Here is a 23,998-nt window from a genome sequence, read left to right as displayed (position 1 = left end):
TTACTTCCTTGATTTCTGGCACATGTGACTAGGACATGTGACCATGCACATCATCTCAGGGGAGAAAAATGCCTTACCCTGAGATCTCATGAAATTACAGATGAGATTTCCCAGCAATGCTCTGCTGATGACGAGGCAATCCCAGTGTGCCATGCTTTGGCAAACTGAAGTCATTTTACCATTTCAGAGCAGGAAGTGAATGCTCTGCAAGTGGAAGAATTTCATAATCACAGCATTTTACACCTGACGTGTCTATGCTATTATCAATCATCATACATAGAGGGATGCATTGGTAGAATTAGATTTTTTAATATAAAGGTCCGCTTTAACATACAATGCTTTTTGATCTTTAGCCCTTTGTTAGGACATGCAGTTTCCAAATCTAGTTTACAAGTGATGAGATCTGCCAGAACAGTCACACATTTTAACGTAATCTCGCCCAGTTTTTCGGCGGTGGAATAGGTGAGGCATTCCAACGCTTTCTCCGCTGTTCCAGGGCAGATCTGCATCGCAAATCGCATGTGCAGGAGAACTGATCTGCCCTGAAACAGCTGATCGGTTCTAAAATGTCACCTCTATCCAACTTTGTGAGTGCGGTGAAATGTGAGATCGCAGGCGAAGAAAAGTGACATTTCAGGACCGATCAGTTATTTCAGGGCAGATCGGTTCTCCTGCACATGCGATTTGTGATGCCGATCTGCCCTGGAACAGCTGGGAAAGCGCTGGAATGCTTCACCTATTGGCGGTCACACATTCCACTGCCGAAAAACTGGGCGGGATTACGTTAAAACGTGTGACCACGTCACCGGTCACACATTCTAACGTAGTCACAACCTTTGAAAGAACACCGCCATTAGGGGGGTATGGCAGGTACCCATGTGAGGTGTCTGGGGGGCCTCTTAGATGGGTATCAACTGTACCGGGGCGGGGAAGCAGAAGTGATAAGGAAGGGGGTGGAGGAGGCCAGGCCCCAGCAGCAGCAGGTAAGAAGAGTTGTGAGGAGGTACAGGGAAAGGTATCCCGATGACCAGACCAGACCAGCCAACCTGAGACCCTGCAGAGCCCACCATAGAGAGTCTCAGGTGGGCTATGCAGGGGGTACCTGCAAAGAAGTTAGAAATACATGCAGGCAGTGGAGGTTCCAGACATATATATATATATACTGTATATATATATATATATATATATATATACTGTACACACATAATACACCTCTACCAAGAGCGAGTTCAACATCCTTACAACACCACAGAGGTGCAGGTGAGTTTACCATGTAAATACACATTTCTTTCCTTATATACAATCCCTCAGGTGTATTGTTTATGCTGTGCAAATTAAATATCTTTCCCTCATAATGTTCCTTGCTTCTTTATTTTCATGTTGTCTTCAACCGTTATCCCTGCAGACACATGTACACATGCAGAAACACTTGTACGCACGCATTGCATACACGCGTATCGGCTTCTTGACTAATACTTTTGCATTTAGTAGCTGGGTTTATGTTCATATCTCCAGCCGGTGTCAGTGTTATTTTAATTGGCTGCAGTAAGGCCAGTGCAGTAAACCCTAAGAAGGGGTTAGGTATGATAGCCCACAGCAGGAATGTAATTAAAGGGATCTTATATTAATCCAAGAGGGCTAACAGAAAGGACGTTGATTTATGAGCAATATCGCTGACATTTCCAGGAGTCATAAAGCCATTAAAATGAAGATCTTAAAACTATTAAGTTAGGAAGGCAGATATAATTGGACTGAAATTCCCTGAGTCTGTGGGCATTGGTGCTAGAGTTCGAAATTAACTCCTTCTCCGGAACATTGAAAAAAATACTATATATATGAAAGTATTCCCCCCATCGAAGTTTTCATCTTTGACTATTGTCATACAGCACTGACTGATAGTCCAAAATAACAAGATACAAATGAATAGCCCAATAAAGATAAAACACAGAATAAAATACAACCATACATCAACAGAAATATACTCTTTCATTTCAAAGTAATAACAGATCTCTACAATGTGATTTAAATCAATTAAAAAATAAAAAGAACACAAAATATGTGTTTGTATAAGTATATACCCCCTTCAAGCTAGGCTCTGTTTACACCTAGGTGTTTTGTTGCTCAAAGGTGCAAAATGCTCAAGACAAGGAACCCCATTCATTTCTATGGCCCCTGTTTACACATGAGCGTTTTGTCGCACAAGGTTTCCTATTGGAGTCTATGGGACCAAAAATCACTGTAATCTGCCAAAAGGTAGCTCATGTAATTTTTTTTTTAGCAACAGGAATTTTTCTGCTGTTGACAAAACACCCAGGTGTGAACAGGGGCCATAGAAATAAATGGGATTCCTTATCTTAAGCATTTTGTCACGGTTAGCTTTCAGCAACAAAATGCCCAGGTGTGAACTGGAACTAAGTTATTCACTAAGCTGCCGAAGGTAAATAATCAAACCGAAGTGTTTAGAATTCAAAAAATCTAAACAAAATTTTTTAATAATTTTTTTTTTTTAAATAGCAATAAAAAAATGTAAGAATAATTTAAAAAAATGTAAAAGAAAGAGAAAAAAAACCAGTGTGGGGTCCCCCTCTCAAACCATACCAATTCAAAAATGTATGTCTGGTAAGAATTTTAAGGAGAAACCCCACCCCGAAATATGGGGGACAAAATGTGGGGTCCCACCTAAAATTCCTAACCAGACTCTTAATCCGAGCACAGGCCTGGCAGGGCAGGAAAGGGGGAGGGGGACTGAGTGCCCCACTACCATAACAGGCCACATGCCCTCGGCACTGGGAGGGTGCTTTTCCAGGGTTGGCAGGGGGGGTTATTTGCATCAGGGTGCCCCTTTAATAAAGGGGCACCCAGATGCGCCCGCCCCTTTGAATGAGTAACTGGAACTTGTACCCCAACTAATTGTAAAGGGTTTAAATAACAATGTAAATAAACACACTAGACTTTTGAAAAAATTCCTTTCATTGAAAAAAAAGTTTTTTGACAATTCCTTTATTTAAAAAAAAAATCCCACAAATTGATCCAACAATGTAATCCAAGGGTCACTTGTCGAAATAAAAAAACCCAGACGCCCGCGACACATTCGCAGGAACTCCTGCCGCAAAATGAAATTCTGACAGATGCCATAAAATATAAACAATTGGGCGGAGCTGGCAAGGACATCACAGCTTGTCCAGCCCAACTGTTTACATTTGTCGGAAACCTGTCATTGTCTTCCCGCAGGTCATTTGAGGATGCTAGGCTGTCATTGAATGACAACAACTGGGCGGAGCCAGCCATGACATCACGGCTGGCTCGAAACAGATGTTTACTTTTGAGGGGAGAACGGTTAGCTGCGTCAGACCATTCTCCCCACTTCGGCTGTGCCAAGGTGACGAGGGAGCATAGAGCCAGCTTCCCGGCCAATCAGAAACCCGGGCACCGTGTATTGACTCGCCACCCGTCCTTCTGATTGTTTGGGAAGCTGGACAATCAGTTAGCCAGGCGGAGTGTCCTTACCCACCCCCCCAGCTTCCTGATTGGCCAGAAAACCAGCTTCTTGCTTCCTCATCACCTGGTGACGAGGAAGCATGGAGACGGCTTCCCGGCTAATTAGGAAGCCAGGTGGTGAGTCATTACACGGCGCCCGGCTTCCTTAATGAGACTTCAGGTGTTGGTATTTGGTATCGGCGAGTACTGAAATATTTGTACTCGCACTTGATACCGAAAAAACTGTATCGGTGCATCCCTAAAATGAATAAACGGGGTGGAAAGGCCTGGGTTATGAACATTGTCCGCAGATATAAAAACTTGTTCTCCTAAAAGAAGAGGCTTCTAAAGGAGTATATGAATTTTCACATTGATAAATGGGAACTGCAGTATCGAGAATAAACTGCTTAAACCAAGAACTCTAAAGAGACAGTTTAATCCTAGACTGCACAAGGGGTTTTGTACTATGGTAATAGTAAAAAGAAATCCCTTCACACACAGTGGTATGGGCTGATAGCAATGGTGAATTCAAGAAACACTTGGAGGAGTTTTTCACTACACAAAATATGCAGGGATATGGGAACTATCAGCTTGAACTGGATAGACCTGAGCCTTTATTCAACCTCACAAACTATGTAACTATGTAATATGCAAAACTGAGGCAAATACACCCCACAGGTTCTTAGTAACCTCCTGTGATGGTGGGGGCCATTCCTGTTGTCTACATCCCAGGCTACTAAACCTATAGGGCCAGGCTGCCTGTCCAGTAATGTCCTATAAATTTGAATAAGATGTTGCTTCTACAGAAGAGGTCCCAAGTCTATGTACATTAGTGTGTGAAATGAAAATGTCTAGCTTGGGTTATTCAGACAGAAGGCTAAGAGGAAGATTCTGGGTGCAAGTATTGGGTCTCTGTTATAGAAGGATCTGGTAATTATTACTGGCGGAAATTATGTTGTGTGACTTTTTGTCCTGTCTGCCACACTTGCTTTTTCAATTTGGTACTGCTCCAAAAGCCCTTCCAATGTTTATTCTAACCTATAAGGATGAAAATTCAGCTCTGTCTATAGAAGCTGAATATAGCTTCTTTTTTTCATGAACATTTTGTACAAAGGTCAAAGAAAGGGCCAAATTAGTGCAAAGCTCCTATAAAACCATATAGCATTCATCAGTTTATTGAGTATACAGCATCACAATGCTTGAAAATGAAGTAAACAAAGTCAAGTGTTTCCTTGAAAAGAAAACTACATAGCATGATAAAAAAAAAAAAACATTTTGAATTAAAGTGGCTGCCACTATGTTCATTTTTCCATCATTCTTCTCCAAAGTGTCATTGAAAAAATGGATAACCCTGAGCAGAGAAAACCCAAATGAATCCCAATGTATCATTTAGTTTTAAAGGAAAGTTTGAAAGAGAGCATCACAATGTAGCTATCAGAGCTATTTTAGTAGTCAGGATGGCTTTAGGTCATGTTGTGCAGGTAAAACGGCATTAAATTACAACATGTTAGGTCTAAGGACAAAAGTTTGCTCTACTGAGATTTATGGTTTTGAATAATGTTAGGTCTGTGCGTGACAGCAGAGAACTGAATTAAAAAATAAAAACCTTAAAAGATTTTTTTTCAGGTTGTCAGTTCTCTCCCTAGGTTTGCAGAAAGATGAGATGGAAGCATATGTAGAATGTCTTTATTCAAACCAGCTACCCAGGTGTGGTTTTTTTTGATGACCCTTTACCCTCTTTTAAAATGACTGCCTTGATTAAATACTCACCATGCCTTATGAAGAGACATATTTAGGCCTCATTCACACTGCCGCACATATACGTGCGTACGTGCGTTTTGTACCATATGCAACACATGCAAATAAATGGCTCCATACACACAGCCGCGCATGGAGCCCTATATTTGCGTAGCCTATATATGCACAAAAACAGAATGGAACAGAGATGCATCCGGGCAGCGTATTTCTGCGTATTTATGCGCATATACGCGTCTTTAAGCGCATACATGCATACAGCACATTAAAAATCCATTATGAGTGATACATTCTGGGATTGCATATAGTGCACGCATATAGGCTCATATATACGCGCGTATACGCGCATAGACGCGTATATATGCAATATACAATTTTGCTTGCGTTGTGTGTGAATGAGGCCGTAGTGTGAAAGCTTGCATCTTGCATCAAACTACAGAGTTATTGTAATACAAAACAAACAAACACTGCTCACATCCCACACATGGACTGCAATATGACTGCATGATCCTGTATCATGGCTGTATCCACAGGCTCTGACACACTGGGGGCTTCAGCTGCCATTGTGACGTGCAGGGCTTCCAGTGTGTCCCTGTGCCTTTAGGGAGCAATGGGCTACCTCCTGGTGAACCTGCACTCAGTTCAGCCTTTGCGATGTATGCTCCAAGTTGGAAGCTCTCATAGATTAGAGTTAGGACCGCACTACACAGAGGAACCTTGACGAGGCAATGTGGCTTCCTGGTATTTTGCAACTAAAACCTCTGTTTTTAACCCTAGTAGTTAGACAGTGTAATTTGTTTTTTTTTGCGGGCTAGCTGGTAATTGTGCTGGGAACTTTTTGCTTTTGTATTGTGTAAAGCCCTACCATGTGCACCTTGCTTTAAACCTGGTTATGAATTGATGAATGTGGTTTCCAACTTTTTTTGTTCGTTATGTAATCTATAAGGCATGTGGTGTGGTGTGAATGGGTCCCCAAAGCTGACCAAGTTGTCCAGAAAAAGTGACAGTTACAGAGGCTGGGACAAATCATACAATACAAGAAATGTAAAGGGTTTGTTTACAATATACAGTTTATTTATGTGGTTTAAACTTTTTTTAAAAAGAAAAAACATCCTTACATGCGTAAAAGGTGTCCGGTAGAGTTGGCCTTTAATTTGTTTGTTTAAACTCTCAAACTTTTTTCGATAATGAATCCAGATCAAACAAATATACGTTGCCCAGCAAAATATTTATTTTTGCCCGAGCACTTATAGTCATCAGGTTTCCAACTCTCTCAGCTCCCTTCCCTGAACTTCCTGTCCAGTGCATGATCACAATGGACAGAGCAGTCTCCAGCAGCTGCCCATCTATTAGCCTGGAGAAGGAAGAAAGAGGAGCTGGGAGCAAGAGATTGGCTTGCCTTCCTGTGTCTGTGTGTTTGTGAAGCAAAACAAATGGCAAACACGCTCATCAATTTGTTACCAGCAATACAGCAAGGTGCACATGTAAGGGCTTTAAACAGTAACAGCAAAAAGTTTCCCAGCACACTCACCGAACAGGATGCAAAAAAACTAGTCCCACCGCTAAGGTTAAAAACAGAGATTTAGATACACGGCTTCTGCAGAAAATGTGAAAGGCGCACAGGCACCTCTATATAGTGCGGTTCTAACTCTAAACTATGAGAGTCTCCATCTTGGAGCACATGTAGCAAAAGATAAAATTGGGTGCAGGTTTGTCAGGAGGAAGCCCAACCTCCCTTAAAGGCACAGGGACACACAAAGGACCCTGCTCTTGTACTGGCATGCACATGCACATATGTTAGCTTGCTTGTTGGTGCCAAATAACCTTTAAAAACCAGTATGAGCCCTGACCTAGTTGCTGACTAGTCTTCAGCTTATTCCTCTTTTCCTGCTTCCTGAACCTGTGATTCTGTTGACCTGTGTATGACTCCGCCTTACGATCTCGACTCTGCTTCTGATTACTGACTTGGCACTGTGTCTCTGAACCTGATCCTCCTGTGTATTACCTTGGCCTGTGACCACGACTCTGCCTGCACCTACTGATTTGGCACCTTGTCCTCATAACTGATAATCCTGTGTATGTTCCTATTGAGGAATGTAGTTTTCCTGTTGGTTGTCTGCACATCAGCACTTTTTCAGTCTTTTATGGTACTTTATATTCATTATTGGTAAGTTTTTTTGAAGACTTACACACAGGGTATCACTCACGTTTTGATCCATATATTTATTCACATATTTTCATATTTATTCCAAACCTTTAGCGCTGTGACAACACTTTACACTTTCACTTTATACCTCTCATAGCAGCTTTAGGATCATTACTTGATTTTTAGTTTACTTTCCAAAAGCGCAGATTTTTTGTTGCAATCAATCCTGTGTATGACCCCGGCCTGTGATCCCCGAGTCCCATTTGACTACTTTCTTGGCTCCATCTAAATCTCGCCACCTTGGCCATACATGCCAGTTCATGCTTCCAATGTAGAAACAAGATATCACCAGCACACTGGAGATATATGCCCAAACAAACATATTTTATTGACAAGTATGGCCAGAAGGATGGCAAAGTTTTGGGGCCACGCAGGGTTCCTTCATCAGGCTCATGCTCAATGTGTGTTTCTACATTGATTGGAGCCCGGCCATCAGCTGTCATTGATTATGGGGGTCAGGTAAGGGGGGGAAGGTAGGGGAATTCGGGAACACACATACTAATACACCTACTCATATACAGTATATTATTTTTGGTTTTGGCCATTGTTCCACATTATTTGTCTTTAAAAAAAAATCTGTCTTATAAAAAGCTGTAGAATATGGAGATAATAGGGATCAACCAGCTAGACCTACTAACTAGAGTCACCACTGAGATATAGGGGTTGATTTACTAACCTTTTAAACACACCACGAACGTGTATACACCTCTGTAGTGTGTTCCCTCCCAGCATGATCTATGGGAGGAATCGAAACACCTTTGTAGTGTGTACACACCCAGCAGGTGTGTTGTGGAAAGCCCTGCAATGAATTGCAAGGTAATGTGGTGTAAATTAGCTCTATGTTATGTTGCTTGCGTTGATGAATGCAGGAATGTAAATGCATGAGCTAACCATTTTTGTCTAAACTGTGAAGCAGCATTATATATGCATCATGTGCATGATTTTTCCATATATGGCATTAGTGGAGATATGCTTTTAGAGACTTTTTGGTTGATAAATACGTTTTGCTGTGTGAAAATCACACACACCTGGTGTGTGTGTGTGTTTAGGTTAGTAAATCACCCCCATAGACTTCTGTTCTCTATCCTATTTTATTAGCTAATGACAGCTAGAGACTAATAGGCTGCTGTTGGCAACAAGTCCATTATCCTTCAAACTCATTTTCTAAATGAGGACCGGAATGGTTCAGAGAGGTACAATGTTTTGCTCAGGAAGACTTGAAGATCAGACAAATAGAGCTTTATTATGCATAACCATTTAGTTCCAATTATATCCCAATTATATAGCTAAATGAGTTTTGTTTCACAATTGAGTTATTAAAAGGTCCTAATTTGCTTAAGCATGCAGCAATTCTTCCCCACCACCTCACTGGCATTCTCTTTTCATAAATTGGATATGAATTGCAATAATATTTGGCAAAATACATGTGGTTTCGGAGATAATACACATATAGAGCATTTGGCGCATTATTCAGTGAATCAGTTAATTCTACATACTTAAACTATACTGTCATGAGAAAAGTATGGGGGGCGACGTTGCTGACCTGAAAATGTTAGTTGCTGGGCTATGTCTGGCTATACTAATTATGTATATGAATACAGTATATTTGGTTTGGTGTATTGATGTGCTTTACCAAAACCAATGCATTATGTCCCACTAGACATTAATATTCAAGAGGTAACTTTTATTACTTTTCCTTTAAAATAAATTACCGGACTCCACTAGTTTATTTATTTATATAGTGTAATAAACCATCACACTACCACTCATGTGAACAATCCTGAGTCTGTAGATTCACTTGTGAATCTAGCTGTAACTGGCTGACAGTTTACATGCCTCTCTCTGCCCATGTATTGAACACACTACATGGGCATAGCCTGATAGGCAGGGAAAGCTCCTTTCCCTGCCTATATGCCCAACTGGTAACCCCAACAACTGAAGAGTTAACAGCCTTCCTCAAACTCTCAGCTGAGTATGAAGGCAGGGTCAGGCAGTGGGCTTCATCTCTCCTGCTCTCAATACCCTTTCTGGCACAGACATGGCATAGAAAATGGACCAGATCCCTCAGTTTAACAAAGGGTCATGTTTCTGCTCTTTCTATCATGTTTCAGAGACCATTGGCCTCTCGCTCCTTGATTAAGAATATCTAATCTGCATTAGTTTCCTTGTAGCCATCACCTTTGCAAGGCCTGTGTCTGAGATGGCTACCTTATCTTGCCAGGAACTCATGTTGTATGTTTGCATAGGGACAACGTGTGGTTTAGACCAATTACTTCACTTTTTTTTTTTAAAGGTAATACCCGTTTTAGAATGGTGGAACACAAAGGGGTTCTGTTGCTAGCACAGTAACACCATACAATACAAGTTCCATACAGGAGGGCCCTGCATGTAAGAGCTTAGGGAAAGTGATACAAAAGGTAATGATTGTGTGGGATAAGCTGATGTAAGAAGTAAAAGGATAGTTATAGGCTTGCCTGAAGAGGGGAGTTTTCAAGAATAGCCTAAAATGGGACATAGTAGGAGATAGGTGGATAGATTGGGGTAGGGAGTACCAGAGGATGGGAGAGGCTCTGGAGAAGTTCTGGAGGCGAGCATGGGAGGAGGTGACAAGGGAGACAGAAACCAGGAGGTCTTGAAAGAAGCGGATAATATGAGTAGTCAGTAGAAATTAGGGAATCTATCTGTCTTGGGTTCATGTGGGAGGGGGAGGGTTCGCCAAAGCCTGCATGAAGTTTGAAAATTCTGAACTTAAAATCAAACTTCACTTCCTCTACCTCCAGGTTAAGAGTAGACAGCTGCAAAAAGACAACACATAATGCTACAGCCATTGATTGACTTCTGTGCCTCAAATCAGGACTTATGAGAAAAATTAGGTAGGCAGTCATTTATTTTATTATGTACATTTTGTTTATTCTTTTTAAGTAAAATGTTGTTTTGGTTTTTTTAATCATGTTTACATTTTTATTGCAATAATTTTAATGATTCAGTGAACCATGCTGACATTATAACATCCACACCAGTCTCTGCATCATAACGCTGTGGGGGCAGGACGCCATGATGACGACCCCGGGTCCTTGATGTTCTGCATTAACAGTATGTTCTCATTCTTCTGGGTTGAATAATGCTGAGGACTGATGACATGTTATGGCAAAATGAGGGGTGAGTATTACAGAAAAGGATGCACTTTTTTAAGGTGGTCGGAGACCTATAAAAAAAATAATCCAGAGTTGGAGTTAAAGTAGAATTAAATTTTTTTCTAATTATGAATCCAGATCAAACAAATATACAAAGCCCAGCAAATTATGTCTTAACATTTTTGCCTGATCACTTGCAAATGTTTGCAAACAGCTGTCCCCATCTCCCAGCTCTGCTTCCTCTGCAGAAGAAGTTCTCAAGGAAAAGCACAATCTCCAGCAGCCGTCCATCTACTACCTTTGGGAAGGGAAGAAGGAGGAGGGAAGAAGGAGGAGTGGGGAGCAAAGGGCAGAAAAGTGGCTTGCTTTGCTGTACCTGTCTGTTTGTGGAGACACACACAGCTTACTAGCACACACAAGGGTGACTCCATAGGTCTCTGGAAGGAAAAGTATCCACCCTAAAACAGGATATCGGGGCCAGTGCTCAGGGGATCAGCTGATTATGCAGGAAACTAAAACTCTTAAACATCAAGGAACAGAATCCATTGTAAGTGATTTCATCAGCATTTGAAATATCTTTAAATCCTTTTGACTTTAATATCACTTAAGTGATAAAACAGAACTTTAGTGAGCCTTCAATACTACATAATGTGTGCATGCTTTTTTAGGCTTTGGGGAAGTGTATCGTAGAGGAATGCTTACCTTATTCCTCACACCTCCCCAACAATAGGCTCATTATAATTGTATTCACTGTCTTATGCTATTTTAGACTACTTTGATAGTTATATGTAAGTGTATTTAATTATTTTCAAAAGAATACATATATACATGAATTGTTGTTTGTATATCTGCTAACCTTTTCTATAAAATAGTATTTTATGTGAACCACAACACATAACGTAGAAGTCTCTTAGTTAGGTATTCAGCGTGACCTAATCTACTCTTCCTAATTTTTTTTCACTTCACAATTTCCTAAAATAAAATGCCTCGCATGCATCTAAACACTGACCTTTTTATTGCTACAAACTGGCAACTATCCTCCCACTGAGGATTTTGAAGCCTATCTGAGGTTTTAGAAGTTCTCTAAAAATAAATTACATTTGCCACAGCGTTTTGTCTTACAGCTGCTGCCTCTGGCACTGGGATGAACCTTGTGCTTATACAACCTAAGCACAGCCATCATTATTGGTTCCGGTCCAGCTCTGACATCTCTCGCCAGGAAACACTATGAGCTTTCTAATTTTCTCTATTTGTTAGGATTTTGTTTCTTATTCTGCATAAATTGGCAGAAGATAATAACAAGAAACACCCTTTCTTCTAATTATTCTTTTTGTTCACAGAGCATTTAAAACTCATTAATTGTAATCAAACCTGTAAAAACAGTAGGCTTAATATTGTGTTATTTTTACCAATAAATGTTGTATCCTTAATGTGAACCTGTCGGGTCCTGAACTTGACTGGGATGATTATAATGCTGAGGATTAGACACCTTGTAGAGTATTATAAGCTGCTAATCAATTCCTGTTTGGTCCAAGGTGGATCTTGGATTGGAGACCTTGACTGTTTAGTGGGCCTTAGCTTAAGTGAAGACCCAGTAATCAGAACCCTGGTCACTAAGGTTCTTGCACTGGACTCTTGAATGGCTAGACTTAAAAGAGATCTATCAGGTGAGTGATTTCCACTCATCCTCATAGATAGAGCCGACCTGCAACAAAGAAGATGTCACAGGTTGGTTCTATCGGTCGGGAAATGAGCAGAAATATGCACCGATCTGCTCACTTCCCGATCGTCTCCCTGCAGTGAGCACTGACTGTCAGTCACCGCTCCTCTCAGGGATTCCCCCCTCCCATATCTGATCCTCCAGCGCTGAGTGGAGGAATAGACGGGGTGGGGCGGGCACAGCCAGCTCTGCCTCTGGATAGGCAGAGCCAGCTGTCACGCAGCTGGGTGGATCTCAACAGTAATTCCGGATCCGTCCTGGCTGCGGCGCTCACAGTTGCCCGCGATATACTGAGCGTTGGGTCATGAGAGGCTGCTAGTATATGTGCCCCCGTGACCTTAAAGTGAAATTTGGGGAAAAACACTTACCCCATAGTTCTCTTTGAATACTGGGAAGGTAAGGGATTCAAGCTTATCTGCAACCAAATCCCCCCCCCCCCCCCCTTTTTTGAGCTTTAAACAGTGCAGGGAATGGTTTTAGATACATAAGGACTAGATAGTGAAAAGAGTAGCAACACACAGATGAGCCTATCGTTCTGTCACTCTGCTCTCTCCTCTTATTAGCATGCTATTTTAAATGCAGTAAACCTCATTGACTCCCTGTGTTGCTTTCCCTCCAGCCTCACCTTTCTCTAATCTCTGCTGTACAGACTGCATATAGCAGACTGCAAAAGGCTGGTGCCAAGTCAAATTTAGGTACTAAAACTGTTTGCATTTAAAAAAATAAATTTAATGATGTGTAGCTCTGGCTAGCAGCCCCATTAAGGGGTGGGGGAGGGGTTGAAGATGCCCATAGGATGTACTTCCTCAATGCACTGACACAATTCTTTTCTGCCCCATGTCTATGCACTTTTATTGTCACCACTCACACAGAGCCTGCCTTCTGAGCTACAACTCTGAGCTACAGCATCTGAACAATGTAACATTATTGTTGCTTGCTGGAGGACTCAATGCAGGATGGGCTGTGTAGTCTTGAGAAAACGAGACTGCATCATATGGGTTAGGAGCATGCAAGACAGGAGTTCAAACTTATCAGACTTGTGTTTGTTCAGGGTCAGTGTCTTAATAGATAGTGAAGCCAGAAGCCTATTGAAACAGGTCAGCTATGGCAGCTTCAAAAGGTCTCTCCCCACAGGATCACTTTAAGGCCTCATTCACACGAGAAAAGGCCGGCACGTACAGCTCCGTGCTGCATGGGCGGCCGTATCGGGCAGCTCCCGGGAAGGACAGGTGCTGCGTGTAATTTGTACACAGCGGCCATACACCGCCCTACGCTCACCCCAAGTGCAGCTCCGTACGGATCCATCCTGTCAGCGTTCGAGTACGGACATCCGCACTGACGTGCAGGGCGGGTGAGCCTAGGGCGGTTTATGGTCGCGTACTCCCATAGAGAAGGACAGGATCTGCGTACAAATCACACGCAGCACCTGTACTTCACAGGAGCTGCCCAATACGGCCATTCATGCAGCACGGAGCTGAACATGCCGACCTTTTCTCATGTGAATAAGGCCTAATAGCCCAGAGCTGACTACAATTGTGTACTTCAACACCCTCATTTTACCCGTCTTTTTTCTAGTACGGCCTCACTTTACATGAGCAGTAAACAATTTAAACTGAAGCAAACTACAGATTACTTTTGAATGCTACAGGTTTCATTGAGGGACTGAAAGGGGTCTGGGTCCATCACTCAGAATAATTTGGCAATGTTCTTATGGTAAATGAATGTGCAGTACAAAAATAAAAGTTTCAAAATGTTAAAAAATAAATGTCAAAACTAAACTGATGGCAGATGTGACATTTAAACAAATGCTTTAGTAGTAAAAACAAATTGGATTTTGAAGATATTCCCAGACTTTATATATGTGACATGCTCCAAAACAAACCAAAAAGGAACATTTACCAAAGAACTGAAATCTTAAGAAGAGCTTTGCCACTCAAAGGAGTTTCCACAGCTAAAAACATTACAACAGAGAAGATTTGTCTTACATTAGAATACTGCACGCGGTAGATACACATGTAGTGAATGTTTGGTGAATATCAAATTCACTATTTAAAAGGGATTTTTATATTTAAAAATAGTAACACCTGCACTTATTACCACACCAGAATCAAACTTTCAGGGCTTGTTCACACGACGTCCGGGTTGTGTCCGGAGCAGAACCGTGCGCTCCTGCATCAAAAATGCATCCCAATGTATCCCTATGTGTTTTATGGGCTACAGTTGTCACGTGCACAGTCCGTTCCAGTCCAGACAGAGAAAATACTGCATGTCACATTTTGTCCGATCCGGATACGGTTCGGAAACGTACGAACGCATCAAAAACGCAACGAAAACTCGCCGAAAATGCACCGCATTGCAGCTAACATACTGACAGCCCCACTCACCCAAAAAAACTGGAATGCGTCAAAAAACGCACTGCACGCATAGCACCGCATCTGTAGATCTGCTCCAGATCTGGACCAGAAAATTGTGTGAACAAGCCCTCAGGGCAGATTTTTATCTGATTTAAAAATATATTTGTAATAAAATACATAAATATTGCATATTAATATCTTAGGACTTAGAAAGGAGGCGGTGATCTTGGCTTTTTATTATATACAGTCTTTTAAAACATTTTTGTCATTTACAAGCTCTGTACTTTGCACTGCAATTTGAATACACCTCTGAATTACTCATGACAGTGACTCATTTCTTATTAGAGCCTTTATGTAGTGTGGCATTGTGAGGCAATACCACGGTGTTAGGTGGCCTCAAAGTCACCCAGGGTTCTCAGCCAGAGGGGCTGAGTGGCTCCAGGAAGACATTACTGGTACCAGGAGAGAACTGCCTTTTCAGTTCTTTCTGGGTTTTCTGGATCAAGGTTGGGATCCTGGAGCCAGGAGATTTCTTAGAGCTCTGGGTGGGAAGAAATCTCCATTCCTGGGTCCATGCTTTGGTGGTGACCAGCACCTGATTGTGCACCTGTTTACATCCCTCATGAAGTGTGTGCTGGGATGTGTTCAGGGCCCCCACCTGTGAGTCAGGAGAGCTCCACCCCGGAGTCAGTGTGGAGGCCAGGGCAGCAGGGAGCTGCGGGTTTGTGAACCATATTGAGAGGATTGGCATGTTATTGCTGTTGTCTGGAGGAACCAGACAGTGGCCCTAAAGATTGAGGCCGGAGCAGCAGTGCTGCGAGAGAGACTTGTTAAAAGACTGGGACACCTTGAGTGTACGTGACAACTCGAGGATTGGTGAGCCCCTATCTGTTATGCTACAGCAAGCTATTTATGTTGGATTTCGTGTTATCTATCGTTTTGAAAGCAAATAAACTGCATTTTACTTGCACCTCCGGTCTACAGTGGAGTGTCCTTGTTACAGTAGATAACAACTACTGTGCTGGTAGCTGACACAAAGTGCTCTGAGAATCCTTTGTCGTGCACCAAATGTAAATTCTTGAAACATAGATTGCATGCTGATGGAAAAAAAACAGATATAAAGCTACTATTTAAAAATGCATACCCTCATGTTTCCCCCTTCCAAGTTTATTAGAAAGAAATACGTATTGAATACTTAGCTTGATACGGCATAATAATCTATGTATGTTTCTTTTACTGTTAACACTACTGACTGGTTAATGTTTCATACACCTGTGAGTATTTTTATTACCAAATGTCATCTTGCTGTATTACATGACTTGACTTTAATAAAGAAATATTGAAATATAAAAATGCATAAATGTAAAAATAATTAGAATGTAAAATATAAGTAGGCTAAACATTTATTTTAGCTTTGGATAGAGTAAAAAAAGGTTGGTGACCTCTTTGGATTTTTTATTGTCTGCTTTTGGAATATTTCCCCTGATGATCACAAAGAAAGTGAGGAAAAACTATGCAACATGTAATTGTGCTGTCAAGGATGGCAATAAATAGCTGGCATATGTTTTAACTTTTCCTTACACCACTAAAACATTATTTTATTGCTTTCTCTCAGAGAAATTGTCTGATTGCCTGACACAAAAGAAACGTATGGGAAAATCTTACCAGTAAAAATACAGAAAGCAATGAAAAAAATATTCCTGACAGGAATTCTAATCATTTCCCACTAAAAACATTTTGGCTGGAGTTCTATTTTAAAATAATCTAAAGTGCCTACATAGTGATACTTGAGCTTTCAATGTTTAAGGTGTGCATAAATAAATACTGTGTATGAGCAATACACTCCCTGGCCAAAATAAAAGTTGTTGGACTGCCTTTAGCTTTGATTACAGCACACATTCTCTGTGCCATTATTTCGATAAGTTTATGCAATATCACAACATTTATTTTCCATCCAGAATGCATTCATTTTTAACCAAGATCCTGTAGTCATGATGGGAGAGTCGGACCACTGCGTAAAGTCTTCCCCAGCACATCCCAGATTCTTAATGGGGTTAAGGTCTTGAATCTGTGGTGTCCAATGCATATGTGAAAATTATGACTCATGCTCCCTGAACCACTCTTTCACAATTTGAGCCCGATAATTCCTGGCATTGTCATCTTGGAATATCCCCAATGTGCCATCAGGGAAGAAAAAATCAATTGAAGGAAAAAGCTGGTCATTCAGCATATTCAGGTAGGCAGCTGTACTCATTTTTTGGGCACATAATGTTGTTGAACTTAGACCTGACCAACTGAAGCAACCCCAGATCATAACACTGCCCTAAATCCAGGTGGTGCATTTTTTTTTGTCCAGGCAGGGTATTTGCTATACATTACCATGCTTGAAAATAATCTGGTGAAATACCAATAAGAACAAACCACCTTGCTGGTGCCTATTTGCATTGGTGAACCATTAGTGGCTGCCTAAATCCTATTAATACTTTTCCAACTTCAACTGATATGTCATTTTTGTCTGACAGTTATATTCATTTATTCCCAAAAGTTGATCATCTTATAATGGTTAAACTAGGAGGATGAGGTTGGAGCACATATATACTGAGTGATGGTGCCAGAGTAACACTGTTTTGTCACTGCGACTTGAAACAGAATAAAATCCTCTCATTTTATTATGAAATACTTTCAGAGGCCTCTAAAAAAGTGTTATGATGGAATGCGTCAGTCCCACACTAATATAAATGTTACAATGCTGTATTTTAATATTTTATAAGTTTTTCCTAAATATTGCTACACTAAAAAAATGTTTCTTTCCATGTTTGCTTTGATACCATGAATGTGGAAGAGGAAGTTCCACCCTGTACCCCTAAACATTTGGAAGCAGAAGAAACTTATCAGATCTGTGCTTAATTAGTTTGGTTGCAGCTATCTTAACAGGAAGAATGTAGTTATGGTTAGAATAAAATTGGTATGCTCCTTTACTAAATCAGATGCAAATGTACCTGAGAATTGTACTGTGAATCAAATTGGGATAATGAGGATGAGGTTGAGTTCCGATAGATTGGATATCAAACTACATCTGTAACGATCTTCAGAGGAGTGCAGGGTGATAGTGACAACCTTTCCTTTTGCTGAATGCAGATGAGAGGAGGCTTATTTACAAAGTGTTTAACCTAGAGAAATGTTGGTCTTGTTGTTCTGGTGACTCAGGCCTCACTGCATTGAAGTGAATGACACCGCAGCCACGCCCCTCTGGCCACAATGTGATTGGCCGCACGGGAACGTAAGGCACATCAATGCCTGTGGTCCGGTCCGGTCAGAAAAAATGCTGCAGGCACTATTTTTTTCTGACTGGATTGGACCACAGGCATTGATGTACCTTGCGTTCCCGTGCGGCCGGAGGGCGTGGCTGTGGTGTCATTCATTTCAATGCACCTCCACGCCCTCTCCCATCCTACAACAAACTGAGCTGGCCGCAATGCGATCCAGTGCGTACCGGCCACAATCGGGCTGGAGCGCACTGAGGATGGTGTGAACGAGGCTTTGGCAGCTGTTGGAAATGTATGGTGAAAAGTTTGCAATGTTGGTTCTTTTTGTCTATATGTGGTCTAGGTGCCTTTTATCATGTCACAGCTGAGCATATTTGAATTATTTAGCTTGCAACGGTGCAACGCCGCTCTCAGCGAATCTGCCACTCCATGCAAACGCCTTGTTTGCCTCGCGGCAGATACGCCCCTGAGGACATCATGTCCTGTTGTAAGGGCAGGGCCCTCCTAACCATCTTGTCTTGAATTGTATTGTAACTGTACTGTCTTCCTTATAATAGTTTATAAAGTGCTGCATAAACTGTTGGTGCTATAAAAATCTTTTATAATAATAATAATTGTTATTATTATGTAGTGAAAGAATGGATGTACTCATTCATGGATTGTAAAGGTGTCAGGTGCATGGCTCCAATTACCTACTATACTATTAAAGTTTGGTGATGACTGGTATAGCAATCTCACCTCCACGTATCCTTTCCTCAATATCTAAGGAGTTATTAACCTGGAACAAGCATATGCTTATCAGCTGTACTAGCACTTTACTGGCTTCATGCATGTTCTGGGTCAGTGACTCACCATGTATGTAAGTAAGATTAAGAATGACATCTCTAAAGGTTGTACGCTCAGCATTAAGTCAGCAAAAGCAGCTCCTATGTTTCTTTCCAGATTTCCTTTATTTATATGCAATCTCTTTAAACTAGAACTTGTAATTTTTATAAACCACACCATTTACTATATTCACTGTGACAGCAGCTGTGAGCACTGCAGCATAGAGATCTGGAGCAGTAGGAGGAATCGCCATGGTGCTCCCCTGGTAGGACAGAGCTGCTCCAACAATGCACACAGTAACGCAGGTGAACATGGGACTCAAGGGAAATTCCAGCAATATCCCAAGCAAATATCTAAATTTAGTTAAATCAAATGAAAATGGAATGAAATGATCATCACAATGTTCATCGTTATGCATTAAACATAGCCGAGCACTAAACTCTACAGCGTGAGGTAAGGCTGAGCCAAAAACCCATATTGAGACAGCTGTGTTCTTGTAGCCTCAGTTGTTTCTGGACAGCTGCTTCATCCAGGTCGGACATCCATAAGTGCACTGTGCTGCCGAATGGGAAGTGACTAAGTGATAACATGTAGTGGATTAGGAAAAAAAAAAACAGCTGCACAGTACTATGCATGTCAGAGCGGTTGGTTTCATTCAAGGTGTCCTCCTGGTAAACAATTATAAATACCACTATCACACATTTCATTAATCACTATTTGGCTGCTAAACTTGCTAAATGTGTAGTAGTTCTGAAAATTAGCAATGAGCTATGAGGTGAGCGCAATTAGGAGATTTTGGAGTCAACAGAAAACTCAAAATGAAAGTTGTTTTTTTATTTTTTTAGGGTGTATTGGGATTTAAATTGCTCCTGAAGGTTACAGATGCTCATTTCAGCTATTTTGATGCCAATTAGCCTTGTAATTTAAAAGAGAGCTAGAGACACACATTTTTTTTGGCTTTACTCTTCTTTTGGGAGGATTTACTAATGTACTCCAGTGACCCAAAGTCAGCATCTAGTGGGCTATTGCGGTTGGAGGTGAAGTCGGGGGTAGTTGTGGATGGCTTTGTATGTTGTCTTTAGTATTTACATTTTTTTTTCCATATAGGTTTTTATTGAAAAAAGTAAGGCAAATAGGTACAAACAGCAATTGTTAAGTGTCAAAGTTTGTTAAAAGATAGCAAATGTAACATAATGAACATAACTTGGTATAGAGGGATAATCAATACATTAATGGTGTAATATTTCAGAATGTTTGCAACGATATCTGAGAAGTTAACTTAAATAGGTCAAGAACTATAGTCAGAGAAGCAATGTAGGGTATAATATCGATTGAAAACATGGAGATGTAAACGTATGTGGAGAGAATTTTGTTTTATAGCTGGATAAAAAAATATGGGACCAAAACGGAACATAAACAGATGTTTACACAGTAACTAGCAGTCAGGTACACAATGAATAGCAAGGATTAATGACATAGAAAAGAGAGTAAAGTTTACAGAAGAGGGGAAAGGAGAAGCAGGTGATGGAATTGAGTGGATTCATTAGGGTATTAGGCTGCGGATGAGAAGGTGGGGGTTTGAAGAAAGGATTAATTCTAGATATTAAATAGTAAGAAAACGTTGGTCAAAGGAGGGAGGCAAGTAATGTTGCACCCAGGGAGTGCACATTTTGTAAAATTGTTGAAGAGTATTATTTAATTTAGCTGTTCTTTTCTCATGAACCATGATCCAGGTCACCGACTGTTTCACATTTGCAAAACTGGTTATACTATTTCCAGGTTTTAGCTATTTCACATTTCTCTGTAGAGAGGATATGGAGAAAAAGTTTACGTGTGCTAGGGGGAATGTCATTAGGAAGTTTATTGAGGAGAGCAAAAGATGGGTCTTTAACTAGGGTACTAATTGTTAGAGTATCAAGGATATGAAAGATATGTTCCCAAAATTTTAGTATTTTGAATGTTATTCATTAGGTCATTAGGAGCCAGAGGAGGGATTGGCAGAGAGGGACTGCAGACACTGGTTGGTTAACCACTTTTCACGTTAACCACTTTTTTCTTAATTTTGTAAAACATTTTTTCAAGGCAAACAAAATAGTAAATAAACAAGATCAGCAGAACAAAAACAATCACCAATGTACAAAGCATCCAGCAATATAAACCACACCTGAGTACAGAAGGAACAAAAATGGAAAGAGGAGAGGAAATAGGATCTAGGGTGCGGCCAAGGAGGAGCATGGGCATAAAAACAGTAGATCAGGAAAGTTCAAAGAGTAAGCAAACTGCAGTCAAATTTGGGAGGCAAACAATGCTATATCCAAGGAGACCAGAGAGCCTCAAGTTTAGCCACAGCATTGTCAAGTTTGGCTGTTCTCTTTTCATTAATCACAGAAGTCACTTGCTCCTTCACATTATGGACACTGAGGGAGGGCGATTTCCAGGATTTTGCAATTTCCCTTTTTGCAGCGGTAAGGACAGGTTAGAAAAGTTTAAAATGTTTATTATTGAGGGCGTCAGGGAGTCTATTTAAGTAGTTAATGTTCAACGCACCCACATTCTGAGAACAAGAAGTAGAGGAGGACCATATCTCAGCCCAAATGTCCTCATCCAACTGTACCCCAAGGTCCTTTCCCCACTTGGTTACATATGAAGGGGGCAAAGCAGTGGAAGAGGAAGGGATCACAGAATCCAAATATAGGCAAGAGATAAGGCCTTGGCTATGAGGACAGTCCCTACAAATGTATTTGAAAAAGTCAATGGTTTTCGGGAAGTATGGGGACCAACCATGTTAAACATGAAGGTGACAACCTGCAAGTAACGAAGCTTCTGACTGTTAGGAAAGCGATATGGTCCTTGAGGTACTGAAAATATTTAACCCCATTGTCTGCTTGAAATGTACCAAAATGAACTAGATCGTGGTTAACCCAACAAGAAAAAGCCACAGGAGATTCCATTGCCAGTATGTAAGATGGGTTAAAAAGAAAGGAGAGCATTGGGAGATTAGGATGATTAACCCTGCATGATGCTTATGATGGTCCCACAATTTAAGAGAATGAACAGTAATAGGGTTTAGGAGAGTGGGCCTATGTAACCATAATAAGTTGTCAATACAGATTGGGAGCAACAAAGCAGCTTCAAGCTCAACCCAGCGGGCAATTCTGTTTATATACAGTAGCCGGTAAGGAAGTTATAAAACACCTGGTAATCCTGCCAGTACCTTTGCGAATGAACCCATGATTGAATGGGCTCTAAAATGCCCTCCATTGTGCATGTGCTCAGCATGAGCACAAGCCACTGCTACCACTGTCATTAGTGCAGAGCCAATCAGACTGGCTCTAAGTTTTGCGATGACCAATCACAGCGATCACATAAAAATGCTTGCATTGCTAAGCACTCCCCTTCCTCTATAAGAGGGGCGGAAGCCAACTGATCTCCACGCAAATGACAGCCGGATGGAGCCAGCCATGAACTCACGGCTCGCTCCGCTCAATTGTAATGACAGATCAGCACCCCAAAATTACCTGATCTCTCATTAAACAATAACTTGGCGGAGCCGGCTGTGACCTGCTACAAGACTCTGGCAGGTGCCGGCCAATAGGAAACAGCTGGGCAGAGCTAGCTGTCACCGTTATCTCCACCCAATTGTTTTTCTTTGTTTTATGTTTTCTTTTTTTAATTTTCTTTAACATATTTTTCTTTTATTTCTTAATTTTCCTATTTTTTAAAAAATTTTAAATAATTTTCCAACTTTTTTGTTTCACTTATTTTTTATTTTCCGAGGTACCGAGCGGAATAACCGAGCCAATGCCGCTCAGCAGCATTAGGCTATTCACTCACTGCCATTCGGCCCCCATGAGAGTAGGGGGAAACGTCAGCAAGTGAGCTGCTGGAGCTTCGGCTCAGCCGTTCCAGATGTTGGATCGGCTAAGCCGAAGTCCCTCTGCAGGGCATGTTTTGCTCACTGAAGGCAGCCAATGTACGTTATTCGGCTTACTTCACTTCCAATCCGTGGAGTTATTCACTTGGCTGCCTTCGGCAGCTTTGTGGATAACCCCATAAATGTGAGATTGTAGTCCATCACAGGAGTGAGCTTGGAGTGGTGGCTACGTTACATCACACACAGGGATCATGGGGAACAAAAGTAGCCACCCTCCAGAAGGGAGGACAGTGCCGGTACCAATTCAGAGATAATTTGAGGATCTACAGCTGAGTAATACACAACTAAGTTACGTTTTTATTAATAGTTAAGGTACTTGACTGCATTTTTAAGGCTTAATTCCTGAGTTTAGAGTCACTTTAATCTTCAAGGTTCACAACAGAAGCACCAACATTATAGCTATTATCCATGGCAAGCATAATCCCTCTAATGCTCATACACCACAGGTGTTTCTAAGCTGTTAGAGACCAACAAAACCAACCCCTTTAGGGTCTTTTCTGTGACCTTTAAGGATCTTTGAAAATGAAATACTCAACACTACAAGACGCTAGAAAGGTAAGGGGACGTTTCTTTTAAAGCTTTTACTGCTTATTAAATATGTAAATACATTCATGTCCACAGCAGAGGCACAGGTGCACTTCAAAACTGGAGAGAAAGACAATGTCACATAACCATTATCCTACTCTGCACTGACTGGTTGGAGGAGTCAGGTTAAGCATGCATGTCACTGAGGTAAATCCTACAGCACCAACACTGATTGACATAACCGCTAACCCTTCTTTGCATCGTTAAAACTGCTTTATGGAGGTTGAGTGCACCACACAGAATTTAGCAGCTAGTGATTTCCCCACCCCCCGTGGGAGGCTGGCCTTCACACAAAAGAGAGGTATGTCTACTGCGATGCCCTTTAATGTAAATTTGGAGGCGCACAATGGAGAGGGGGAAGAAAATGAAAGAGCAGCACAGTTTTCTACCAAGCACCAGAGGCAGGAGCAAATAGAACAGCAACAGGTGGGGCTGGAGTTCTGCTTTAGGTTCTTGCACATTTTTTATTCTGCTCTTAATATTTTGCATAGACTTTCTTATTCCTACATGTTCCCGGAAACAAATTACTTATCCAGTCCCTTTTCTTGGATCTGAAGGCTTTATCTTACCTTCTTTCAATGCTTTGTTTAAGACCTCATCCATCAGAGAACTGCAGGAAAAATAAGGAAAAATAGTCTTCCAGGGAAGCGCAATTAGGGGAAGTAAAACAGCTTAGCTTTCTATTCTCAAGATTCACTTCTTATTTGCATCATCCCCACACACAAATTTTCATAATATATAT

The sequence above is a fragment of the Nanorana parkeri genome, unplaced genomic scaffold (genome assembly GCF_000935625.1).
Source record: "Nanorana parkeri isolate BGI_ZX_2015 unplaced genomic scaffold, ASM93562v1 scaffold1832, whole genome shotgun sequence".
NCBI classification, from domain to species: domain Eukaryota; kingdom Metazoa; phylum Chordata; class Amphibia; order Anura; family Dicroglossidae; genus Nanorana; species Nanorana parkeri.
The sequence above is the reverse complement of the archived record's forward strand: the minus strand, read 5'-3'. Positions refer to the sequence as shown.